Genomic DNA, 19,553 nt, shown 5'->3' on the forward strand with positions numbered 1-19,553 from the left:
GTTTCTGTTCCTCTCCTCCATCTACAGAATGAAAGTTCCCTTTGCTCCATTGTGAATCTGTGCTCCTACAGCATTCAAAACAGGGGAAGTTCACAGGCTCCTTCCAGGTCTCTTTGTAAAAGTACTTCAACTGGCAACTGAGGTGTCAGCTCCAGGGGTTTCTCTAATGGGCTGAAACCCCAGACAGCAAGGGTAGCTCTGGGCTCCTCCTAATGCTTTCTTCCAGGAGTTCTCTTTAGGTCACTTTCTTGGACAGTTATCATCCCTTCCCCCATTCAGAAAAGTGACTTCTGAGGTTTCCCTTGGAGGAGGGTGGACATGAAGAAAGCTCTGATTCTGGGGGCCCTCACCCTGCTGGCCATTGGGAGCCCCTGTGGATGTGAAGACATAGTGGATGAGTACATGGTTGAGGATTAGGACTGGGAAAGAAAATTGAAATAATTTGACTGAATTTGTTGCCCCATAGTAGTATATGAAACCACGGTTCCCCTGAATCTGAATTGTTATACTTATTTTCCCTCCAAGAAACAAAACCCCTAAAACCTAATCTTAGTAGACTAAACTGAATTCTACAATGTCCACCTCTCACTGAGTATTCACGAAGGGCATTATTGTCTTTCTAAAGTCAGAACCAAATGATATACTCAAGCATTATTACAGTATTAATTTATGATTACACCATTAATTTATGATAACTCCTGAAATCAGAGATTTCTCCAAGTATATTGCTTTCCTTTCACAGCACCCGAGTAGGAACCCACAACTCCTCACCCACATTAAAGTCTTTCTCAAAGCAATTGTTGATTTATTCTTTTTTATCCATTTTCTTACCATAACTATGTCCATAAATGTTTCTGCCATACAGAAAATAGTATGTCACTTTTTAGTTTGTTTCCAATATAATTTATATTTTCCAAGTTTGGGCTTTAGAGGCAAGTAGAATAAATTTGTCTGAAGATCATTAGAATGGGAAAAATTAAAATGATTATTAGAATGACATTGAGCAAGTCAATTCCATATGTTGATCTTCAGGTTTACCATGTGTATAATTAATTAACACAATATTTGGAGAAACACACAAATAAAAATAAATAATCAAATATGTATTCTAAGTAATAATGAGCTCTATAAGTGCCAAGATTTGGCATTATTATAATTGTAACATCTTGGGTTTTTTTTTTTTTTGTCTCAGAAAACTTGAATAATGTGTGATGGAAACCCTAGGGACTTAGAAATAAGTTAGTCTCAGCTGGTCAGCCCATACTCCAAGTCCTGTCACACCTAACCATCAAAGCACTAGAAGGAGGGCAAAACAGATTAAATTACATCATTCTTTAACTCTCTCTGATTTCCTGTTCCATTTCCACAATACCTTCTTAATCTATAACTCAGCCCAATACATATCAGCCTCCTTTCTAGCCCTTTATACGGTTATGTCATGGTCACTGAAAGAATCATTAAAGTTTAACCTCCCCCAAAAAAATCCAAGCAAAGAAAAGAATTTTAAAAATGAAACAGAGTGAAATCTTTAAAATATTTCATAATCATCATCTATTTATTTATCTAACAAATGTTACTGAATTCCTACTATGTGCCATGAAGTTTACTAAGTACTCAAGGTACAGAAGGGAATAAGACATAACATACCTATTTCTCATCAAGTATACAATATCATGGAAAAGACAATTTGCATGAAAACAAATATAATTTTGGTTAATTAAAATTTAAAACAGTCAATTTTTAAAACTTGTCTCTCAATAACTTGAAGAGGGAAAAGACAGAAATGGGGACTTTGACATCAGACTATGCAAAATAGGAAACCACATGCTATTAGTCCCTTTACCCAAATTTGTATGTTCAAATCCTACCTTCTGAAGTGATGGTTTAGGAGATTGGGTTATTAGACTGAGACAAGTGCCCTTTTAAGATATTTCTAAGAATTCTCACTGGCTTTTTATTTTTTCTTTCTTTTGTACTAGGGATTAAACTTTGGGGTATTTTACCACTGAGTATATCTCCAATTTTTTCTTTATATTTTTGCTTTGAGACAGGGTCTCATGAAATTTCATAGGCCTTGCTAAATTGCTGAGGCTGCTTTTGAACTTGTAATCCTCCTGCCTCAGCTTCCTGAGTCACTGGGATTACAGGTATTCGCTATTGCACCCAGCCTCACTTGCCCCTTCTGCTACATGAAGTTATAGTGAAAAGATGGCTTTCTAGAGAATAGGCTCTGCAAAAGTGACATCTGTTGGTGTCCTGATCTTGGTTTTTATAAGCCCCAGAATTAAGAGAAAGAAATTTCTGCTATTTATAATTCAACCAGTTTATAGAATGTTGTTAAAACAACCCCAAATGGACTAAGATAGAAAATAGGTACCAGACGAGATCGGGCGCGTTCAGGGTGGTATGGCCATAGACCATATGATTTGTCAAGAGCTTTGTAATGTTGTGAACATCCAATAATAATATATATATATATATATATATATATATATATATATATATATATATATATATAAAAGAAAATAGGTACCAGGAAAAGGGTACAGTACTAGTGTAACCAGTATGGAAAAAGCTTTGGAATTGCAAAATGAATACAGGCTGCAAAGATTTTCTGCTGTGTGCTATAAAAGGTCCACACAATCATGGACAGAATGTGAAGGACGATTCTTCTGGAGGCCCAAAAGAAAAAGAAGAGAGCTATAAAGAGTGAGCCTCAGTCTCCTTAGTGAATACCTAAGAAATACCTAAGAATCAAAGTAATCCTGAAAAATTGCTTGTAGATTTTCAGAAGTAAAGATTAGTCTGATGAGGCCTCACTTGGAAATGAAGAAAATGTTATTAGGAACTGTCTGTGGTAAAGGTGACCCTCATTATGGCAAAGAATGTGATTGAATTGTGTTTGTATCCTAGGGTTTCCTAAAAGGTAGATCTTGTGAGAAATTAAATTGTATGTTTGAGTAAGGAAATTTCTGAGCATAGTGTTGGAGGTGCAACTTGAATATTCTTGGCTATTTGTACTATATGATAAATGACTTAAAATGAAGTTGATAATAAAAAATAAGCAGAACTTCAATATTTGGATAATCCTCAGCCTATACATATTGTTAAAAATGAGAAGGCCTGTTTGGGAAACATCAGGCTATTGCCAAGGGACCATTTGATAAGGAGATTAGTATGGATTAGTCATCTCAACCAAAGCCAGGTGCTACTCTAAAGACAATGGCAAGATTAGTCAGCCATCTAAAGAGAAGCCAGGACCTGTTATCCCAGGCAATGGAAGAGTGACCTCAAATGCATTTCAGAGGTCATTGGCATTGCTACCATCCAGCAAAGGCCTAGAGGGAAAGTGCCCTGGAAACACTGAAGTCACTGCAGAAAGCCCCAATTAGAGTAATGCCCAGAAGATACAGGGTGGTACAACCCAGGCACATAGCCAATACCTAGATAGGGCTGCCATAAAGAACTGGCATAAAGGTGGAGCCTCCCAAAGTCATGGGGTCAGTACCTTCTGGAGCCTTGTAGGCCCAAATACTACCCCGGGAAAGACCCATGAGGTCAAAATGTCAAACCAAAGAAAATTATTTTCTATCTGCAAGGTTTTGGACTTGCTCAAGACCTGCCACTCCTTTCTTTTTTCCTACTTCTTCATTTTGGAACAGGCATGTATATCGGATGTCTGCCCCGCACCCCCACCACCATTGTACTTTGAAAGAACACAACATGTTTGATTTCACAGCTTCACAACTGGAGAATAATTTTCCTCAGAATACCTTGAATCAGTGATATCTAATTTAGATAATATTTAGATGGGAGTTTGGACTTTAGACTTTTATGTTGGTGCCAAAACAAGTCAAAACCCTCTGAGACCCTTGAGATAGAATAAATGCAATTGGGAAAGATGAATTTGAGAGCCCAATAACAGAATAATACAGATTGTTTATGATATTTTGTTATAGCAACCAAATAGAGAAATACACTGCAATATTCACAATATTTCCTATGCCTTCTTGTTTATGAAGTTTTTTTCCTCTCCCTATATCTCACCTGCCCACTCTTATCATCATGCTCTGGAATGGTTATTCTTCAGCACCAGACATATGGTGACTATGGCCAGTTTACCTATGAATTTGATGGAGATGAGCTTTTCTATGTAGACCTGGAAAAAAAGGAGACTGTGTGGAAGCAGCCTGAGTTTAACAATTTTGCGACATTTGAAATTCAGAAGGCCCTGAGAAACCTTGTTGTGGTCAAATAAAAACTTGGACACTTTGATTAAAGATTTCAACTTTACACCTGCCACCAATGGTAAGTGTCCACATTCTGCTTCTCTTCACTGCAACCTACCTCACAGTCCAGGTCTGGTCTCTTCCATTCCTGAGGGTAGCTGTTCTTTCCATTACATAGTAAATTCTTCCCCCTTTTTAGTACACATATTGGTAAATACTTAGTCCACATCATATTTATTTAATATTTAAATATCCCTCTGCTAGGTTCCATGAGATGCTCCTTGAATTCCTACACAAGGATATTCCCAACTTCTTAGCCTAAGAAGTTCTAAGCTGGTCTCTCTCTCTCTCTCTCTCTCCCTCTCTCTCTCTCTCTCTCTCACACACACACACACACACACACACACACACACACCCTGTGGATTCCCAAAGAGAAGAATGTGCTCTATATTTCAGAGGGAAAAAATAGAAGCCGTAACTGGTATAAAAATTATTCTAAAAGGACAAGAAAATATCTCATTAGTATCTGAGGAATACTAGACTCCTCCAAAATGATTAAAAATCTCAAGGCACAGTTATCATAAATACCAATAAGTGTGCTATTTTTGTTGTAGAAATCCCTGAAGTGGTTGTGTTCCCCAAATCTCCTGTGAACCTGGGCATTCCCAACACCCTCATCTGTCTAGTAGATAACATCTTTCCTCCTGTGATCAATATCACTTGGTTTTGCAATGGACATTTAGTTCCAGAAGGTATTGCTGAGATCACCTTCTATCCCAAGAGTGACCACTGCTTCCTCAAGTTCACTTACCTTGCTTTTTTCCCCTCCACTGAGGGTTTCTATGACTGCAAGGTGGAATACTGGTACCTAGAAGAGTTTCTCCTCAAGCACTGGGGTATATTGAAATCCCATCATCATTTGTCTACCTTCCAATTCTATCCCCAAGCTAAATTCTCTTGCCTTAACCCTTTAACCCCCATTGCCACAACTTTATTTCCCACAATTGCAAAGTTGTCCAATAAGTGACTTCACTTTCCCAAAGTCTAGGTGTCTTGTGCATTTTCAAACACATGCACCATTTTCCCCACAGACACACCCTGTCCTTGACTATGTTTCTTTTTTTCTCAGAACCTGAGCTTCCAACCCCTATGGAAGAGCTGATAGAGAGGTCTGTGCTCTGGGGTTGGCTCTTGGCCTCATGGGTGTTGTGGTAGGTACCATCCTCATCATCCAAGTCCTGCACTCCCGCGGAACTTCCAGCCACCAAAGGACCTCATGTGTGATAACCTAGAAAACAGACAAGTAAGGACTCAGATATGTCATATCTGGAACTGGAGATGGGGAGGCTGGGAGTGCAGGGTTTGCATCCTGTATGCCTGAATGTATTTGGAAAACTTCTGGGTAATTGAAGAATGGCTTGACCTTGGGACAGGGGCACAGGCACCATCAACCTCATACTGTCTGCTGTTTCAGATAATCACAATTTACAAGAAAGAAGAGGAATGGTTGGCTGACTCTAGCTCTCTGTGCAGGCCTTGCTATATGACTTAGACCCACTTCCTGCTCTAGTTTATTGTATTGCTCCTTCCATGCCCTCCTCCCTGCCCTGCTTGAGTGGAATTCATGAAACATTTTTTTCCCATAGAGATTCCTTATTCTTATAAAATCTTCCAACTTAGTCTTATATGATTGCCTACCTTTCACAGAGAGAACTGTCCCACCCATTTACCTACTGGTCTTTTGGTCACCCTCATCCAAAATCTGTGTGAAAATTAAATAAATATTTTTCTGTGGTGTCTTTGCTTAGAGTGTACTTTTCCTGTCTTTTTCCTAGAACTTATTTAAGTCATGTTTAAGAATAGAAAAGCTTTTGTTGAAATTTTATCAGATTTATTAGGTTCTTAACTTCTTTATCAGGCCATATTAATAACAAAAACAGCTGAAGTAGCAAAATGATATTGTATCATAATAAAAGATTTTTTCACATTCTGTATTTCCTTTTTGCTCTCACTCTTTCTTTGCCATTTTAAAATTCAGTGAATATAGTGAATAATTTATTCCCTAAAAGTAGTATTTTTATGAAAAAACAAAGAGCAATGCTTAAGTTTTGAGTTTTCAAATAGCATTCTAAAATCTCTGGAAGAAATAAAAACATGAAATAAAATAATTTTAAAGTCATAATTGGATTTTCAAGAACATAAAGTCAAAATGTTCTCCACAAATGTTGGATTTGTGAAGATGGCAAAATGGTGCAAGATGTCTGATCCCATATTTCACCCCAGATGAGATGGAAGCTTTCTGGATTGGTCAGACAGAAGATAGAAGTGAGAACAAGAAAATAATAAAATGCTATGTGTTTCCCAGAAAGTGCCCCATACTTTGCTCCTTTTGTGGCTAACATCAATGAAAAAAACAGAGAGGCAATATACTGGATAAAGGCACCTATAGCAGAGGCAGCTAGAGCCTCATCCCCTATGGACATTTATAATAGTATAAAAACATTTAAATCCACTCCATGCTCAAGCTCATAAATTGAGTTAGGCACTTTTATTATATAAAATATTGTATATTTCCTGAACATGTTAATCACCCAATATTTTAAATGTATGCCCTTCAGTAACCTCAAAATAGGTTTTTGAGGATATGGTGATGCTAACTCATACCATTTTCACTAAAGGACCTAGTCTAGGTGCATGAGATATTTGCATATGGCAGCATAAGATAAAATACTCTAAAACTGTGGAGAGCAGTGACAGAGAATGGGAAAGCAGTGACTGAGATTAGGGGGTCTCTGATGACCTTATATCTGTGGCACACCAGGTTCCTGTGCGAGGATACAGGATGCCTAGCTGCTATAGTAATGCCCTGCCTGGGGAGGCTCTGTGCAAGAGGCTTATCAGCTTCAACCTTGATCTCAGGTACACAGCTCCTGGGAATAGAGGAATTCTCATGCTAGACAACAACAATGTTTCACCAGCTCTGCTACTTTTGAGCCTGCTAGCTTAACCAATGTACCCTCTTGAGCACTGCACAATTGCTCCTAACATTGCACATTGCGGTATGGATTGCAACTATGGAGAAGCTGCACAGATGTTTTTAATTCTGTAATTTTCCTGACTATAAAGAATAATGCTTGCATAGTCTTTATCCTAATAATGAGACATACATAAATAAATATTGCTGGTGTAACTCTCTAGATCTGTTCTCCATCAGAGAGCAATGCTCCACCAGTTGCCAGCTTTATCTGCAAAATATGCATGTGTGAATCTCTATATTTTCTAACTCCCTATGGCCCCTCACCAGAACCACCAATTTGGCTGTGCTGGTCATAGCATATAATTTCTGAATTTCTTATGATGGAAAATAGTCAAAAAAATATCCCAGTGTTTTTTTCTTGTTTAAAATACAATTCACTGTATACATTTTATTTACCATTTTGTACACTGTCTTAAAATGAGTGGGACTGCTTTTTTACTTGAGCCATTTTTAATCAAAGCAATATTATCTAAGTAATACAAAGTGTTAAAATACAGCATAAAGATATGAAATCAGGAATATTAATTCTAGTTAGAAATGTAACTATGGGGCTGGGGATGTGGCTCAATCAGTAGCATGCTCGCCTGGCATGCGTGCGGCCCAGGTTCAATCCTCAGCACCACATACAAACAAAGATGTTGTGTCTGCTGAAAACTAAAAAATAAATAAATATTTTTTAAGAAGATGGCGGGGACTTCCGGGCAAGATGGCGGCTTGAATGCAGCGGGCAGCGATGGAAAGCTTAGATCAGCCTTTCCACAGCTCCTGTAGCAGCATCTGCCCCGATTTCAGCTGAAGACTGAGGGTCCCCAGGGACTGGAAGAAATCACAGTGCCGGCTTGGAAAGAAGAAGAGGAGCCACAGCCGCCGCCGCCGGCCGTGCCGCCGCGCTCCCCTGAGCGCCGCCGGTCCCTCCCCGCTGCCCGGTAACAGGCCGCCCCGCGCCTCCGCGCTCCCACCACCGCCGCCACAGGCCCGCCGGAGCCGGAGCCGGAGGGAGCGGAACGGCCCCGCACCCCGACCGCCGCCGCCGGCGCCTCGGACCGGGCCGCGCCAAAGCCGCGTCCCGCCTCGCGCGAGGAGGAGGAGGGCGCGTCGCCGACGTGGGACCTGGACCTGCCGAGTCCGCGGCGCCCGCGCCGAGCAGTCCGCAGCGCCCGTGCCGAGCGGCCCCCGCCGCTCGAGCACCCCCGAGGTCCCTGGGCAGCTGAGTGTGGTTTCGCCGCTGCCAGGCCCGCACCACCGGAGCCCCGAGGAGCCGATGCCTGGGACGGAGCCTAGGCCTGTGATTGAAAACATCAAGTCATGAGCCAAGGTGGAGGGAATCCATCACGACTTCAGCGCGAGCAGTAAGGCGGCAGCCCCAGGTGCACGGCTCTATCGGCCCCATCTCCTTCTCCTCTCCGCCTCTCCGCCTTGCTTCTCCCCAGCTGTCTCTCCTCCCAAGCTCAGTCTCTAAATCTAGATTTCAATTTCTTTCCCCCACCCCGCCCGCTCTCCCGCGTGTCCGGTACCCGGCCCCCACGGCCTGAGGCGCCGCCTCCCCTCCCCCAACCTGCACCCCCTCTCCGGGGGTCCCGAAGGCCGCTGCCGCCGCCGCTGCTGCCACCGCCTCCCACAGAGCATCATAGAGCAGACTCTTCACCGCGCGAATGAGCTGCCGAATTAAATGAAACAGCTGATAAGATGAGAGACAATTTAAAATCCAAGTGAACCGAGAACACGCACTGAGCCCTGATCCGCTGAATTCAAACTCCCGGTCACCTGCTTCCTGCAGACAAACAGCTATGACTCGGCATTAATCCATCCGGCTGAAACAACTGGTCAGCCCTTCTCATCATACGAAGCCCAGCAAAGGGAAACAACGTCATCAGACTGCTGTGGAGGAGATAACTTCGTTGAAACCGACAGCTACAGGTGTGTGATCCCACAGCTTTCCCTCTCCACACATCGGGAAAACCTTAAGGGCCACTCCCAGCTCTCCCGCAAGGGCCCCTCCCAGCTCTCCCACGAGTGCTGCAGCCAGCCCGAGGGAATCAGAGGTGGTGCGGGTCCCCGCGGCGCGGATCTACCGCACCCACCAGGGCTGACTGCTGAGGTCTCTTGCACCAGCTACGGGGAAGTGGATACAGGAGGGCAAGTAAAATCCGCTGAGGATTCTCAGCCCCAAGCTCTACAAACTTAGGGTCTGAGGGAATGGCAAACTGGAAGAGTGTGCCCAGTCGTTCATGAAAACAGGGCTCCCGGGAGCAGCAGACCTGGCTTGTAGCCAGTATTGTGGTGAGAGGGGCCTGGCTAGAGAAAAAGTGGGAAGTGACTAGACACAAGAGGAGGCCCTAGACACTCAGGATTGGAGACTCGCCCAGTCTGGGAGGAGCTGCTGCACAGTGATTGGTTCCCGCGTATTGACAGGAGAAACTTGGCCTGGTGGACAAAGTGCCACCTACTGGAAGAGAAGTTAATCAAACTCTAAGACGGCATTTATTAGTTTCTTTTTTTTTTTTTTTTTTGATTTGGATTTTTCTTTCAGTTTCATTTTTTTCTTTCTTGTTGTTTAATTAATTTTTTTTTACAAAATATTTTTTTAAAAATTTTTTTTGCTACTAATTTTAATTTAAATTTTTTTTAATTATTTTTTTTAATAATTATTATTATTTTTTTTAAATTTTTTTTCTTTTTTAGTTCCTATTTTTTTCTTCTTTAGTCTTTTCATTTCTCTTATCCCCTCTTTCCTTGAATTCTACCTGCCTACTCTCATTCTCTTTAGTGACTACACCCCTTCCCTTCAAATACCTTTCCTCCCAAACATCAAATTAATTTATAGGAGTAAACAGTAACCCAGCAGTCAAACAGAACAAGAAGTAACATGAGCAGCTTCAAAAAACAAGGAAGAAAAGGACTACAAACAATGCAGGACAGCCTAAATATTCAGGAGGACGTGGAGTCATCAGAAAAATGGTCATATAAAGAACTCAAGGAACACCTTAGACAGATGGAATGGAACCTTAAGGAGGATACAAGACAGCAAATTCAAGCAGCGAAAGAACACATTCAGAATGAATTTCATAAACAGATAAAAGAAGAAGTTAAGCATCTCTATCAGGAGATAGAGATTATAAAAAATAATCAAACAATAATTCTAGAAATGAAGGAAATGATAAACCAAATTAAAAACTCAATTGAGAGTATCACTAACAGAGTGGAGCAAGTAGAAACCAGAACGTCAGATAATGAAGACAAAATATACCATCTTGAAAAGAGTCTAGCCAACTCAGAAAGGCTGGTAAAAAATCACGAGACAAACATCCAAGAGTTATGGGATAACATGAAGAAACCAAACTTACGAGTCATCGGGATAGAAGAAGGTACAGAGATTCAAACCAAGGGAATGAGTAACCTGCTGGATGAAATAATTACAGAAAACTTCCCAGAAATAAAAAAGAAAACAGATATACAAATTGAAGATGCATACAGGACACCGAGCACACAAAATCACAGTAGACCAACGCCAAGACACATTGTTATGAAGATATCCAATATACAGAACAAAGAGAAAATATTAAAAGCTACAAGAGAAAGGAGACAGATTACATTTAGGGGTAAAACAATACGGTTAACAACGGATTTTTCAGCACAGACACTGAAAGCAAGAAGGTCATGGAACAATGTATTTCAAACACTGAAAGACAATGGATGCCAACCAAGAATCCTGTATCCAGAAAAATTAAGCTTCAGGTATGACAACGAAATAAAAATCTTTCATGATAAACAAAAGTTAAAAGAATTTGCAGCCAGAAAACCAGCATTGCAAAGCATTTTGAGCAAAACACTACATGAAGAAGAAATGAAAAACAATAACCAAAACCATCAGTGGGAAGTGCCTCAGTAAAGACAGAGGGCGAGGGGAAAGACAACCATGGTGAAACAAACTAAATTTTTTTTTTTTAAAAAAGGATAAACAATCAATCATGGATGGAAGTTCAAACCATATATCAATAGTAACTCTGAATGTTAATGGCTTAAACTCTCCAATAAAGCGACATAGGCTGGTATCATGGATTAAAAAAACAAATCCAACAATATGCTGCCTCCAGGAGACACATCTGATTGGAAAAGACATACACAGGCTAAAGGTGAAAGGATGGGAAAAAATATACCACGCACACGGTCCTCGCAAGCAAGCAGGGGTGGCCATCCTCATATCGAATAAAATCGACTTCAAGACTAAGTTAATCAAAAAGGATAAAGAAGGTCATTATATACTGTTAAAAGGAACCATTCACCAACAAGACATAACAATTATCAATATTTACGAACCAAATAATGGTGCTGCGACATTCATAAAAAAAATTCTTCTCAAATTCAAGAATCAAATAGACCACAACACAATAATTATGGGTGACTTCAACACACCACTCTCACCATTGGACAGATCCTCCAAACAAAAGTTGAATAAAGAAACTATAGAACTCAATACCACAATCAATAACCTAGACTTAACTGACTTATATAGAATATATCAACCATCATCAAATGGATATACTTTTTTCTCAGCAGCACATGGATCCTTCTCAAAAATAGACCATATATTATGCCATAGGGCAACCCTCAGTAAATATAAAGGGGTGGAGATAATACCATGCATTTTATCTGATCATAATGGAATGAAACTGGAAATCAATGATAAAAGAAGGAAGGAAAAATCCTACATCACATGGAAAATGAACAATATATTACTGAATGATCAATGGGTTACAGAAGACATAAAGGAGGAAATCAAAAAATTCTTAGAGATAAACGAAAATACAGACAAAACATATCGGAATCTATGGGACACAATGAAAGCAGTTTTAAGAGGAAAATTCATCGCCTGGTGGTCATTCCTCAAAAAAAGAAAAAACCAACAAATAAATGAGCTCACACTCCAACTCAAAGCCCTAGAAAAGGAAGAGCAAAACAACAGCAAATGTAGCAGAAGGCAAGAAATAATTAAAATCAGAGCGGAAATCAATGAAATTGAAAGAAAAGAAACTATTGAAAAAATTAACAAAACTAAAAGTTGGTTCTTCGAAAAAATAAATAAGATCGACAGACCTTTAGCCATGCTAACGAAGAGAAGAAGAGAGAGAACTCAAATTACTAACATACGGGATGAAAAAGGCAATATCACAACAGATGCTACAGAAATACAGAAGACAATCAGAAATTATTTTGAAAACCTATATTCCAATAAGATAGAGGATAGTGAAGACATCGATAAATTTCTTAAGTCATATGATTTGCCCAGACTGAGTCAGGAGGATACACACAATCTGAACAGACCAATATCAATGGATGAAATTGAAGAAACCATCAAAAGACTACCAACCAAGAAAAGTCCAGGACCGGATGGGTATACAGTGGAGTTTTACAAAACCTTTAAAGAAGAATTAATACCAATACTTTTCAAGTTATTTCAGGAAATAGAAAAAGAGGGAGCTCTTCCAAATTCATTCTATGAGGCCAACATCATCCTGATTCCGAAACCAGACAAAGACACCTCAAAGAAAGAAAACTACAGACCAATATCTCTAATGAACCTAGATGCAAAAATCCTCAATAAAATTCTGGCGAATCGAATACAAAAACACATCAAAAAAATAGTGCACCATGATCAAGTAGGATTCATCCCTGGGATGCAAGGATGGTTCAACATACGGAAATCAATAAATGTTATTCACCACATCAATAGACTTAAAGATAAGAACCATATGATCATCTCGATAGATGCAGAGAAAGCATTCGACAAAGTACAGCATCCCTTTATGTTCAAAACATTAGAAAAACTAGGGATAACAGGAACTTACCTTGACATTGTAAAAGCTATCTATGCTAAGCCTCAGGCTAGCATTATTCTGAATGGACAAAAGTTGAAGGCATTCCCTCTAAAATCCGGAACAAGACAGGGATGCCCTTTATCTCCACTTCTATTCAATATAGTTCTCGAAACACTGGCCAGAGCAATTAGACAGACGAAAGAAATTAAAGGCATAAAAATTGGAAAAGAAGAACTTAAATTATCACTATTTGCAGATGACATGATTCTATACCTAGAAGACCCAAAAGGGTCTACAAAGAAACTACTAGAACTAATAAATGAATTCAGCAAAGTGGCAGGATATAAAATCAACACGCATAAATCAAAGGCATTTCTGTATATCAGCGACAAAACTTCTGAAATGGAAATGAGGAAAAACACTCCATTCACAATATCCTCAAAAAAAATAAAATACTTGGGAATCAACCTAACAAAAGAGGTAAAAGACTTATACAATGCAAACTACAGAACCCTAAAGAGAGAAGTAGAAGAAGATCTTAGAAGATGGAAAAATATACCCTGTTCATGGATAGGCAGAACTAACATCATCAAAATGGCGATATTACCAAAAGTTCTCTATAGATTTAATGCAATGCCAATCAAAATCCCAACGGCATTTCTTGTAGAAATCGATAAAGCAATCATGAAATTCATATGGAAAAATTATAGACCCAGAATAGCAAAAGCAATTCTAAGCAGAAAGTGTGAATCAGGCGGTATAGCAATACCAGATTTCAAACTATATTACACAGCAATAGTGACAAAAACAGCATGGTACTGGTACCCAAACAGACGGGTGGACCAATGGTATAAAATAGAGGACACAGAGACTAATCCACAAAGCTACAACTATCTTATATTTGATAAAGGGGCTATAAGCATGCAATGGAGGAAGGATAGCATCTTTAACAAATGGTGTTGGGAAAACTGGAAATCCATATGCAACAAAATGAAACTGAATCCCTTTCTCTCGCCATGCACAAAAGTTAACTCAAAATGGATCAAGGAGCTTGATATCAAATCAGAAACTCTGCGTCTGATATAAGAAAAAGTTGACTCCGACCTACAGATTGTGGGGTCGGGCTCCAAATTCCTTAATAGGACACCCATAGCACAAGAGTTAACAACTAGAATCAACAAATGGGACTTAATTAAACTTAAAAGTTTTTTCTCAGCAAAAAAAACAATAAGAGAGGTAAATAGGGAGCCTACATCCTGGGAACAAATTTTTACTCCTCACACCTCAGATAGAGCCCTAATATCCAGAGTATACAAAGAACTCAAAAAATTAGACAATAAGATAACAAATAACCCAATCAACAAATGGGCCAAGGACCTAAACAGACACTTCTCAGAGGAGGATATACAATCAATCAACAAGTACATGAAAAAATGCTCTCCATCTCTAGCAGTCAGAGAAATGCAAATCAAAACCACACTAAGATACCATCTCACTCCAGTAAGATTGGCAGCCACTATGAAGTCAAACAACAACAAGTGTTGGCGAGGATGTGGAAAAAAGGGTACACTTGTACATTGCTGGTGGGACTGCAAATTGGTGCGGCCAATTTGGAAAGCAGTTTGGAGATTCCTGGGAAAGCTGGGAATGGAACCACCATTTGACCCAGCTATTGCCCTTCTCGGACTATTCCCTGAAGACCTTAAAAAAGCATGCTACAGGGATACTGCCACATCGATGTTCATAGCAGCACAATTCACAATTGCCAGACTGTGGAATCAACCCAGATGCCCTTCAATAGATGAATGGATAAAAAAAATGTGGCATCTATACACAATGGAGTACTATGCAGCAATAAAAAATGACAAAATCATAGAATTTTCAGGGAAATGGATGGCACTAGAGCAGATTATGCTTAGTAAAGCTAGCCAATCCCTAAAAAACAAATACCAAATGTCTTCTTTGATATAATGAGAGCAACTATGAACAGAGTAGGGAGGGAGAGCAGGAAGAAAAGATTAACTTTAAACAGAGACATGGGATGGGAGGGATAGGGAGAGAAAAGGGAAATTGCATGGAAATTGAGGGAGACCCTCATTGCTATACAAAATTACATATAAGAGGTTGTGAGGGGAATGGGAAAATAAACAAGGAGAGAAATGAACTACAGTAGATGGGGTAGAGAGAGAAGTTGGGAGGGGAGGGGAGGGGGGATAGTAGGGGATAGGAAAGGTAGCAGAATACAACAATTACTAATAGGGCATTATGTAAAATTGTGGATGTGTAACCGATGTGATTCTGCAATCTGCATTTGGGGTAAAATTGGGGGTTCATAACCCACTTCAATCTAATGTATGAAATATGATATGTCAAGAGCTTTGTAATGTTGTGAACAACCAATAAAAAATAAATAAATAAATAAATAAATAAATAAATAAATAAATAAATATTTTTTAAAAAAAGAAATGTAACTATGATGTTACTTTTTTATAATCCATAATTATGTTCATGAAATCACACAAAGTCCCTTATTTGAAAGAAATGCATATATTTGTAGCAAAGTTTTGTAGTTACAAAAAATAAAATATGCATAAAATTAATACTTATTCCACTTTTGTGTCATATTCCTAGATGCTTCACCCAAGTTACATGAGGGAAATGGAAAACTGAAATTAGAATCATCACTGTTATCAAGTAGAGAAACAAGAGTACAATAAATATAATGCTGTCAAAAGAAACAAAGAAAATTTCTAGAAAACTGTATGAATCATATGCTTTCAAACCAGCAGAATAAGCCTTGCATACAATGGAACATAAACTCAATTTTTTCTTATTAAAGTATAGAAATGCAAGTCCTTTTGAATAGTGTCAATGGGTAAAACTTGTTTGTAATGGCAATTCTATTAAGCTAATACAAAATGGGCCAGGAATGCATTTATGGAATCTGGGGGATTGTGTTGATTGTAATTCTTTGTTTGGAATATTGGACACTCTATTTTTAATTTTTTTTAAATGAACATCAAAACATTAGATAAAGGTAAATGAGACTTCCTTGCATCTTAGCAATATTTAGATGGAATAAAAATTAAATGCAGTCCACTCTGCTTTTGAAGAGGCTTTGCCTCAGCCCCAAATCTCTATTTCTGAAGGCAGTCTTCTTTGAAAACACTCAGAAGGCCTTTTCTTAAACACAAATCTATTTTTAGAGGTAGAGCCTCTCTTAGTAGCTGTGTCTTCATGAGACTGATAACCAATCTCTATCTTTGTTGTATACTCTCTTTATATGTGTAACAACCTCTATGTTTTCACATTCAGTAAGTCAATGTTGCTGTCTTCTCACCTTTAGCTCTAACATGAACAACAGCTCCACATATGTCATCACTGTGGTAATCAAAAGTTGCTCCAATAAGACACAGCAGTGTCTCTAGACAAAAGCGGTCAAGGTCACTTTGTCTTTGCCTTTTGTTCAGTGTCATGAGCCATCTTCTACCCCATTTGTTTTTCTCATCTTCCCACACAGGCTCAAAACCATCCTTAAAATTTGAGTAGTCATAGCCAGGCATTAAATTACTAAACAACTAGGTATGGCTTTATACAACCCCAAAGTCTTCAACTGTATCAAATCTAGAGATCAGTAGAAGGTTTTCTTGCCAAGTTTTACTTTTATCTTTAAAAAAAAAAACCAGAATGCCCATCTATTCTGTAGAGGATGCTTTACATAGGGTTCTGGGTTAGCAACCTCCTGATGAGAGTCTGTTTTCTCCTTCTCTGAAGGCAGGGGATTAGCAGTAGGGGTGGTTCCCAGTTCCACAGTCACCATCCTACATGAATCTCCCCAGTGATGTTTGAGGCTAAGTTACAAATGCCAAACTTAGACCTGAAACTGGAAGTGGCAGGTCTCATGTGACACAAATCAAAACAAGAGGGAAGAGGTGAGTACTTCATGGAAAAGCAAAAATCTTATAAAGAAATAAGGAAAGAGGGAAGTGGTATAGCAAGTTACTAAAAAGCAGGAAAGCAAAATTTAAAAATAATAAATTAAGGTTTGGTATCCTGTGACCCAGAAGATCTGTTTGGTTCAGATTTCATTCTTGGAGATATTCATTGTTAAAAGCATGAATGTTATATTCTAATTTTTGGTAGCTTCATCAGAATCACTTTCTTTCAAGGTTTGTATTGACAAAAAGAACAAAGAAATGATTTAGATCTAAATAAATTGTTTTCTCTTGTGTTGCCAAAGTGTGAAAAAGAGGTATCTTGCATGTATTGATAATAAAATACCAAAGGGGTTGATAAGTTATTCCTTTGCTTCTAGACTCTGTTTATGGGTTCTGTAGATCATGTAAAGGGGACACATGTCTCTCAGATAAGCAATGTAGGACAACAGTTTCAACAACTCCATCATACTGAAAAACTAGTGACTTCTTGTCTTTCTAAATTAACAAGGGAATAAATGTTACTGTAAACTTGTTACTGATCTTGAGATAAGAAATAATATTAGAAAAAATAATTATAGATTGAGGGGGATAATTAAGTAGGTCCACATTCTTGGTAAAACATAAAGTTTAGCATATTTCTCTTTGGCCTTTAACCTGTCCCTTAATGACGATCACACAGATAACTAACTGTTTAAGACAAGGACTTAGGTACAGGTGGTTTTATTGGAAACAAGAATGATGGAAAAGAAAAGGGAAAGGGTAAAGGAGGGGAAAACACACAAAAAAAGGAATGTGTTGTTAAAATTGCTACTCTGGGCAATGGAGATGATATTGCTGCACAGTAGGCAGAACACCTTCCCTAACCATCACATGAAGGACAAAAGTCTTACCTATTGTCTTCTACCCCTATTGGTTGACGACTGCCTCCAGGGGCACTGATACCCTTAAGTTCCTAGGCTACACGTTAACATAGGCCAGATGGGCTCCTGAAGATAGCTCTGAGTAGCAGGACAAGATGTGCTTGAGGGAGGGAGTCTGAATTTCCTCATAACCTCCCACAGCAGCTGCAGCTGACACCACATGGACCACAATGGCATGGTGGAGGCACCATATTCCAGCCCTTCTATTGCCAAGATCCAATGACAACCCTCATTAAACCTATTTTATCACTGAGTCTTCATGCTTTTGGATGATTATAGTCATTATATAAGACCTAATAAAGAAGGTAATTAAAGGATATTCCAATCCCTGATAGCCCCAAAACTGCTGTTGGTATTCATAGTCTTTTGACTCTATCTCACATTTGGGCTTTCCCTCATTCTGGGTCAGCATTCCAACCTGCCCAGCTGGTTTCCCTGATGGGAACCACAGGTATCATCACCTCAGTCGCCTCACCTTGCTATCATTGTTGACTTATATTTAGTTTATCATATTTCTCTGGCTCTTTTGAAGACTTCTTATCTTTAATCTTTAGTAATTGGATTAGAATGATTCTGGTGCTTGTTTTATTTTATTTTATCTTTTCTAGGGTTCACTGAGCCTCTTCAGTTTATAAATGTCTGTATTTGAATATGAATTTATTTCTTTTTCAAGTACATTTTATGCACCTAATCTCTTTTTCCTCATCTTTGGGGCTCCAGTGACATGAACATTAGACCTTTTGCTATTGTCCCACAGGTCCCTGAATCTCTTTTCATTTCTTTAATTCTCATTCTGTTCTTCAAATTGTATACTGGATATTCACCCATCTTCAAATTCATTTGCACTTTTACCTGTCATTTCCATTGTACTATTAAATTTGATAGTGAATTCTTATTTTATTTAAGTCATTTTTTATTCCAAATTATTTGGAGGGTGGGAGTGCTGGGGATTGAAACCAGGGACACTTAACCACTAAGTGACATCCCCAGCCAGTTTTTTATTTGTTATTTAGAGATAGGGTCTCACTAAGTTGCTTAGGTCCTCGATAAGTTGCTGAGGCTGGATTTGAACTTGTGATTCTCCTTTCTCAGCTTCACAAGTCACTGGAATTATAGATATGTGCCACCACAACAATCTCCATTTTTTAAAATAATTATGCTAAAAACTTCTAGAAGTGGTCATGTTACCCAGGATTATTTGTGTGCCAAATAAATTCAGATTATATTCTGCATATCTTGAATATACATGTCAGCTCTGTGTTCTATTAAAGCCTCTGAGAAATGTTGAAATTTTTGCTTTAGCAGGCAACTAACATCATCAGAATTAGAAGGCAAGCTCTGTCTGATCTCTGTAGATGGTAGTACTGATGTCAATACAGTTTCTTAATCCTTTGCAATGCTGCTCTGTGCCTGCCCTGAGCATATGCCACTCAGTGTTTTGTCTGGCACTTGGATGGTGGTTATTTCATAGCCCAGTTACTAACGCATTTGGTGAGCTGGTGGAAGACTGTGCCATTCAGGTGCAGCCTGGGATCCCCAAGGTTTATGGTGAAGAATTCATAGAACATCTCTCTCCTCTGTGTCATTTCTCCACACACTTCAGTTCCTATGGG

At 39.0% G+C, this 19,553-nt stretch overlaps 2 pseudogenes across 2 annotated transcripts; one reads left to right on the forward strand and one right to left on the reverse strand.

The window, feature by feature from the left end:
- Positions 1–318: 318 nt before the first annotated feature.
- On the forward strand, positions 319–5,521 carry LOC308649392 (HLA class II histocompatibility antigen, DQ alpha 2 chain-like; annotated as a pseudogene). Its single transcript has 4 exons — positions 319–405; positions 4,091–4,308; positions 4,844–5,125; positions 5,359–5,521. The product of its transcript is annotated as an HLA class II histocompatibility antigen, DQ alpha 2 chain-like (transcript).
- A 10,684-nt stretch (positions 5,522–16,205) lies between these two features.
- On the reverse strand, positions 16,206–16,902 carry LOC308649393 (eukaryotic translation initiation factor 4E-like; annotated as a pseudogene). Its single transcript has one exon. The product of its transcript is annotated as a eukaryotic translation initiation factor 4E-like (transcript).
- Between the last annotated feature and the right edge of the window lie 2,651 nt (positions 16,903–19,553).

Source organism: Spermophilus citellus, assembly GCF_964194105.1.
Source record: "Spermophilus citellus genome assembly, chromosome: 5".
Taxonomy (NCBI): domain Eukaryota; kingdom Metazoa; phylum Chordata; class Mammalia; order Rodentia; family Sciuridae; genus Spermophilus; species Spermophilus citellus.